The following is a 6,217-nucleotide window of genomic DNA, read 5'->3' on the forward strand; positions in this document are numbered from 1 at the left end:
AATCCAACGAAAAAATAAGGGAAAGTATTGGAAAATAACATAAATCAAATTGCGAAAATAAGGATGCTCATGGCGATCCTAAACAAATTGTCTCCAAAATGGTTGAGGTGTACTGTAAACCCTAAGGGGATTTTCCCTTCCTCGAAATGAGAAAACATACTAAGAGACTTTGGGCCTAGGGGTGAAAGGGAACAAGAAGAAACCCTTCCTCACACACGTGCATAACTGTCGCCAAAATTATGAAAAAAAATTGTAGAAATAAGGGGCACAAGTTTTTACATGTTTAATATGTCCTCGAGCATAAAAAGGTTCAAAACGTCCATATGGGGTGCAATATTTTGTCAAAAAAAATGTGCTCCATCCCCAAAGGAATTTCTTCGTAAATTTATTGCAAACAGTGTCATCTCTTGCACGAATGGTACATGTGACCTGCAAAAAAGACAAGGAAACCCGACAAAACAAATATTCTTCAATCAAAGAGTAAAAATCCAAAAAAAAAGAAGTGAAAATTGAGAGAAACAAAAAATCCTGGAAATTGCTAAAAAAATGTTGAAACAACAGTCACTAGGGTTCTAAATTTTTAAGCTACTCGAGTTGCCATTTGTTAGTATGAAGTTTCTTGGAAGTTGCACCAAAATCCTTCACTTATGTTAATCGTGACATATAACCCTAACAACAAAAATGAATGGTTTTCATTTCTCTTTAGATCTGAAAAATAAAATATCAAAACCCTACAACAAATAATATCCAAATATAAATGAACATGTACCATAAAATGATATATTGAGAATCCAATGGAAATAGCAGAACTTTGATTCTATTATTGAAAAATAAATGTTTATACATGTGAAGAGAATGTATAGACTTGGATCTAGAGAACCCCCTCTTTCGGATGAGTCCTTTGTACCCTATGCTTCAGCTATTGATTCAACTCATTGTCTCTCAAAGTGTATGTAATGGGTAAGAAGAAATGGTGATGGCCTGAACTAAAGATGGGAGCTCAAATCTCACAAGGCGATAATCAGGACGATGAGAATAGTCATGGTGAAGAATGAGGAGAAAACCATATTATTTATAACAAAATATTATGATAGATCTAGATTTAAGATAATAATAAAAAATGTTGGAATAAATCAAGATCTAACCGTTAGGAATATTAGAAAAATATTATTTAAAATTATCAAATATCTTTATTTAGAAAATTACTACAAAGATGGATAACATAGACATAGTCCAACTCTAGCCAAATAATTGCACACTTGTGTCCATTGTTATTGGACAAGGAGCTTGCATCTAGAAGAAGGTAAATACTGCAATTTTCATCTTAATTCCAAGCCAAATAAACCTACATACATCACCCATTAGCCCAATTCCTCCATGGTACCCTTCTCCATAATACACAACAAAATAAGTGAGAAAGAAATAAGATTTATAATGCTCATGTATAAACTTATTATTACATAAACTTTGTAAAATTTTAAAAATATATTCAAATGTAAGAAAAATTGGATAATAAACTACATTTATTTGGATAATAAACTGCATTTATTTGCATTTATAAACCATAAGTAAAATTCTTTAAACTAACTCATTAATCTAATTATGGAAAATCCTTATATTTTTTAAACCTTTATTAACTAATTAAAATGCCCACTCCCTATGGACATTCAAAACCTACTCCCACCTGTTACAATAACCCTTTATAAAAAAAGGATAGACGAGGATAGAAATGGTTCAAAACGTGATTTACACGAACTCCTAAATTCTAGCACGAAGTTGAGACTTACTACAGGTTGAATAATCTATGGTGATCGTGATGCCCTCTACTATTTCGAGTACGGTGTGCTCCACCGTCTCAATTTTTATCCAACCACGTGGAAACATAGTCCGAGGAAGAGAAACCTCGACTTGGCTAAGCGTTTACCGTTCAATGAATGACGGTAGATTTTTCCGTATGGCCTCCACATCCTTACCGTTCAATGAATGACGGTAGATTTTTCCATATGGCCTCCACATCCTTATATATAACACAATAACCAGCCCTGGAGTCTCATAACAGATCAATAGTGGCTATTCTTCTTTAGTTATTTCATATGTTCATTATCTTCTTGTTCTCAAAGTCCATATAAATTAGATTCGTTCTCATACATAGTGTTCATTATTATATTGCGATCATGGCCGCTGTAAATGCATCAGTAATGGCGATGAATGGAGCATCGCTCCTGCAACGGAGGCCAGCGGAAAGGTCAACAACCAGCAGGCAGCTTCGAGTAAAATGCATGGCAGCGGTTAGTAATTCTGTCGCTGTTTCCGTATCCACGAATAGAAGGTTTTATGTTATTCTATAAGGTTTTATGTTATTCTATATATAACTTAATTTGGGTCATGTGGATCCACAGCCGGAGTCAAGGCGATCACCTTCTACCCCTCCTGAGACGGTAAGCGATTATGCAAGCGCCAATTTTTACATTAACATGCACATGCACTGAACTGAATTGAATTGAATTGACATAAATAATAATGCAGGTGAGCACAAACTTTAAGGACGTGTTTGCTTTCAGTGGGCCAGCCCCAGAAACCATAAATGGGAGACTCGCCATGCTCGGATTCGTTTCAGCTGTCGGGGTGGAGATAGCGAGCGGGAAAGACCTCGCCGCCCAACTGGCCAGCGGAGGAGTTCCACTGTTTATTGGAAGCGCGGTTCTCTTCACGCTTGCTTCTGTGATACCCATGTTCAAGGGAGTGTCCAAAGAGAGCAAATCACAGGAAATAATGTCTTCTGGGGCAGAGATGTTGAATGGGCGTTTTGCCATGGTTGGCCTCGTTGCGCTGGCCTTGACTGAATACCTCAAGGGAGGTCCTCTCATCTCATGATCATCATCAGCTCTGTACCAAACTTCATACCCCTCTTAGTGTAGGTTGTAATCGAACCCAACTTGTATTCACTCTGCTATCACGAGATGGCACTGTAACAAATTGTTTTGGCAGTTTATGATATATTTGACAAGTTCATTCACAATCAATCATATAAATATATTTCTGATCAGTACATCTTTGGCAGAAACCCTGATTACAATTTGGCACGCTAATCTTGAACAGATATTAATGGACACGAACCATTACCAGGTTCGTAAAACGTTGATCTAACTTGGAAGGATTAAAAACAAGCATAGCGATCAGTAACACAAACAAACTTTTATTCATTTGGTACCCGTAAATTTCTAAATTCCCTAGTAACTAAATATTAATAATTATTCCAAAAATACTAGTAATTATTTCAAAAGTGCAGCGGAAGAACTAAAAATTTTTTAAATTGCAAAAATTGTAGAAGGAATTTATTAGTACATATATGCCATATAACATATTTAAATTTAAATAGATATTATAAAAAATAATATTTTAGTTTTATAATTTTTTATTATACATTAAGTTGTACATATTTATATATAATTATTTAATATATATATATATATATATATATATATATATATATATATATATATTATTTCTATAATTTAGATTATATATATAAACATTAGTTTTGATATATTTTTAACAAAATACTAAAATCATAGAATAACCAATGTTAGAAACAATCATTTAAACTCAATTAAAATGAATGGATTAAAAAATCTATGGTTTATATTATATTATTAATTAATATTATTTTCTAAAAACTAAGTAAAATCTATTTATAGCTTATTTTAATTTATATATGAATGAAAAGTGGTGATATTTTAATTTCATATATAATCCCAATTAAAAAACAAATTTGATACATCATTCATAAAATACCCAAAGTAAAAGATAAAAGCATAGTGTGCAAAATTTAAGGAATAAAAAAAGCCATTAAATTACCCCTACCAAAAATTAATTTTTTTAACTAGAATAGTACACGCAAAAGAGAATCAAATATGCTTTAAATCATGGACCTCGGTTGAACAAATGTACTTGTATCAGTGCCTGTAGTTTCCATGTCAAATGGCTAGGAATTTGTGTATAATTTTTTTCGTTTGTCAGGAGTTGTTGTACTCTTGGAAAATGGTAAGCTTTACAGATCAATTCGATGGGCACACAATTCAGTTATGGGCTTGTATGCTAGTCCCATAGGGATGCACTGCAAGACTTGACAAGCCTCTTTTATGGTTATTTTTATCCCTGTAATCGATGGCTATGTTAGCAAGTACGGGCATTGAAACTTGAGAGTGATTCGGGTGAGAAAATGCCATTCAAAGTAAATATGAATTTATAGTTGGGCGGGACGCTCATGTTATTGTTAGGGACATAATTCAAACTACTTTAATTCATTATAAATTGTTGTAAATAGCTCAAATCCATTAAAATCAAGCGAGTGAAGGTCTCAGAGGCTTTAGAACCCTTGAGGCCACTCTGTTTCATCACCCATACGTTAGATTTTTTGAAATTACTTGTTGAAATTTTTTCCATTTAATGATGGTAAACATTATGGAGTTACAAGAGACTTGATTCAAGCTAATGAATGATAATTTTGGATTAAGTTAAGACCGAGTGCATTTGTGATTCCCATGACTAGATAACTAACAGGTGCATTAAGCATTTGGATAATTAACAAAAACAAATTCATGCAGGCTGCTGGTGCATTTTCTTGTGATTTCCATCTCTATTGTTTATGTTTCCCATCCCTGGATAAACAATTGGCAGTTTATGTATTACTCCCTCAATAAATAATAAATATGAGTTCCATCCATAACTCGTGTTTTCGATATCCCATGCCTTAATATTCCTATCATTAGTGGTGCATTTGTAATTTCCATTTCTAGGTTTTACAACCTCCTTGCAACTGAATAGTTTCGTTACGTGGAAGGAAGCCTCATTTCGAAGACACTCAGGGTTAGAAAAAACAAATGAAGTTGTATAGGTTTAAAGAAAAATATGCTTTAATTCATAGGTCTAAAGAAAATAAATTGTTCCAAATTGCTGTGACCACTCAGGCCATACCCAAATTCATAACTATTAAATAGACATAATCATTATAAGTTGTATACACCAGCACTCAAGCTTAGGCACATATTGAACCTCCACTTCTCCATGAGGAAACCCTAATCTCTATGTGTGCATTATCAGGCATTTTAACTTCATAGACCACATCAAGTTCCATAATGTTGTAGTCCTCATTCATGATGGTGGTACTCATATTTTCATTCATAGGAGAGTGGTAGAATAAACCCATTGTTTTTAATGCCTAGGACACAAATTTTCAATCATGATCCCCAATTGAGGTATAATGAAGTGTGGGGGAAAATGTGAAAATGGCAAACTCTATATCAGAGACTATCAACTCAAATCCCATTTATTTTCCATTGATATGGGTGTCTATGATATAATATTGGGGGTAGAGTGTCTATGCACATTGGGATCACTCATAATGTATTTGAAAGAAATCTATATATATTTCTCTAAAGGGGGACATGTATACACCCTTCAATGGATTTTGGTAAGGTCCCTTGAAATAGTCAATGCCCATAGTATGGAAAAATGATTAAATAAAGGCCACTCTAGAATTATTTGCCAATTTAATTCCATATAAGTTATGGATCATCCATAATTTGACATAAGAAATACTCTTAAATTTTCAATTGTTCCTTCACAAAAATCATCAAATCTTTCAAACACCAAAGACTAAGTTTATCCATTCTTAAAGAAAGCACTAACATAACATTCCCTTGATCCCAGGAATTCAACCCCAAAATGTACGTTCTTATTAACACCCTTTTGCACAAATTGATATAAGAAAATATTTCACTCAAGAACTATTGAAGGTGGAGGTCATACAACCTACTACAAGCCCTTACTCATGAGTAGTAGTCTTGATATTAAAGAGGAAGGAACCTAGTGCAGGTGTCCTAATTATTAATGATCTTCTAGATGAAAAGCATGGAAAGAAGTTTTTCAATAATAAACATATGAAGGTCAATATGAGTTTTTTGTGATTACTTTCAATATTTATTAAACTTCGTCAACCTTCTAGAGCCTCATGAAAAAAAATTCAAAGCCTTTCTATGCAAGTTTTGCTAGTCTTCTTTGACGATATTATGGTCTACAATAAAGCACTGGAACTACACATAGAGAATGTTGATAATTCATTGAAACTCTTTCGAGATGACCAACTTTTTATGAAGCATTCCGAAGGTGCCTTTTGGGCTCCAAATTTTGAATATCCATGATTATCCCCATCCTA

General features: G+C 33.5%; 1 long non-coding RNA gene and 1 pseudogene across 1 annotated transcript; both read left to right on the forward strand.

The window, feature by feature from the left end:
* The first annotated feature begins 2,055 nt into the window (after positions 1 to 2,055).
* LOC149265851 (uncharacterized) lies at positions 2,056 to 2,512 on the forward strand. The gene is made up of 2 exons (XR_016252073.1): positions 2,056 to 2,288; positions 2,400 to 2,512. It is a non-coding gene; the product is annotated as an uncharacterized LOC149265851 (long non-coding RNA).
* Positions 2,304 to 3,044, forward strand: LOC149265852 (early light-induced protein 1, chloroplastic pseudogene; annotated as a pseudogene).
* Positions 3,045 to 6,217: the final 3,173 nt, after the last annotated feature.

This window comes from Pinus tabuliformis, chromosome 6 (genome assembly GCF_031772625.1).
Source record: "Pinus tabuliformis cultivar Carrire ecotype Pingquan chromosome 6, CPIR1, whole genome shotgun sequence".
Classification (NCBI taxonomy): Eukaryota; Viridiplantae; Streptophyta; class Pinopsida; order Pinales; family Pinaceae; genus Pinus; species Pinus tabuliformis.